The sequence below is a fragment of the Seriola lalandi genome, unplaced genomic scaffold (genome assembly GCF_002814215.2).
Source record: "Seriola lalandi dorsalis isolate HSWRI2012SDOR001 ecotype SW California unplaced genomic scaffold, Sedor1 jcf7180001975523, whole genome shotgun sequence".
NCBI classification, from domain to species: Eukaryota; Metazoa; Chordata; class Actinopteri; order Carangiformes; family Carangidae; genus Seriola; species Seriola lalandi.
In genome coordinates this window covers 1-1,453 of record NW_019446189.1, presented here as the reverse complement: position 1 = coordinate 1,453, position 1,453 = coordinate 1, and the positions used below count along the sequence as shown (strand labels likewise).

The following is a 1,453-nucleotide window of genomic DNA, read 5'->3' as shown; positions in this document are numbered from 1 at the left end:
GATGTGGGTGAGCCATGACATACAGAACTGTGCAAAAGTTTGAGACTTTAGATGTTTAGATTCCCTTCCATCACGCAGCACCATCAGGGAGGTGTCACTATCTTTAGCGACAAGAAAAAGAGTCCAGCAGCAGACGGTCTGGCCCCCACAGACCCCTGATCTCAACATCATGGAGTCAGTCTGGGATTACATGAGGAGACAGAAGACAGACTAAATCCACAGAGTTCTCCAAGATGCTTGGAACAACACTACCTGACAAGCACCTTAAAAAACTGTGAAATGATAATTGGAGCCGTTTTAAAATTTGGTCACACCAAATATTATAAAACCTTCTATTTACTGCACCTTGTATGAAATAGTTTGATAAATAGAAACTATTCATGGCATTATCTTTGAAAGCATCCTCATGTTACTTTAAGTGTCTAAAACTTTTGCACAGAAATATATGTTTTTAAAATCAGCAACTTTATTTCAAAGATCACTTGATCTTCTTTGGATCTTGATCTAATGAAAACCTTTTCAAACACTACTGGATAAACTCAGGTCCATGATGACCATCTGAAAGCTTGGCCATTTCTTAGTTTTGTGGATAATTGAGAAATATTCACTGCAACCAACAACAGAAAAAGGGCAGGAAACATACTGTCCTTTTAGATCCAGGTTTACCTCTGAATGCATAGATCGAACCGTTCTTCAGCTGCAGAAAAGCATCAAAAGGTCGACCACTGCATGACGCTCCGTCAGGGTCTACAGGTGGTGTGGACTCATGTGTGGTGCTGGGTGGGAGGGAGACAGTTGGTGCAACTGTGTTAAAAGTTGATGCAACAGTTGTAGCAACAGTCGTCACTTGTTGTGTTACATCCTCTCCTCCCTCGAAGGTATCACCACGAGCAACTGATGCAGAGGAGAAGAAAGTTTTATCACATGAAGATGTTTCAGTAGAAATTGAAATATTCAAAAGCCATGAACTTTAAAATTAAAATACAAATAGTTTATATTCAGTGAAAAGGTAATATTCTACTACTGTACTTTTTTTGGGGCAGATGGTGTCGTAGTCTACACAGCAGCTTCCATAGTACGCACACATGGAGTCACACTGACATTTTCTCTGTGGGTTGAAGGAGCCACAGCGACCCACACAGGACTCTGTGGAAACAGCTTCAACATGAAATGTCCAGCTTTGATACAGTGCAGACTTAGTCAGACTTTACTGAGGTCAGCTCCAAGAACTCACTATACCTCTAAATACAAAAATCTTTTTTTTGTGCATACATGTGTGTTTCTTTCTGATGCTCCAGCACACATTAAATTAAGTGTATTAAAAACACTACAAATCCTACAGAGATGTTGTTTTTCATCAGGGATAAAAACAAAATACAACACCACATTGTTTTCGTATGGTCAAATATACTGTATTGTAAATGCAGGAGAAAATGTATTAATTACTTATGAT

The 1,453-nt window shown here is 39.1% G+C and overlaps 1 long non-coding RNA gene across 1 annotated transcript; it reads right to left on the bottom strand.

The window, feature by feature from the left end:
• Window positions 1-762: 762 nt before the first annotated feature.
• Window positions 763-1,429, bottom strand: LOC147820242 (uncharacterized). Its single transcript, XR_015437239.1, has 2 exons — window positions 1,030-1,429; window positions 763-894 (listed from the first exon to the last, which is right to left on the bottom strand). It is a non-coding gene; the product is annotated as an uncharacterized LOC147820242 (long non-coding RNA).
• Window positions 1,430-1,453: the final 24 nt, after the last annotated feature.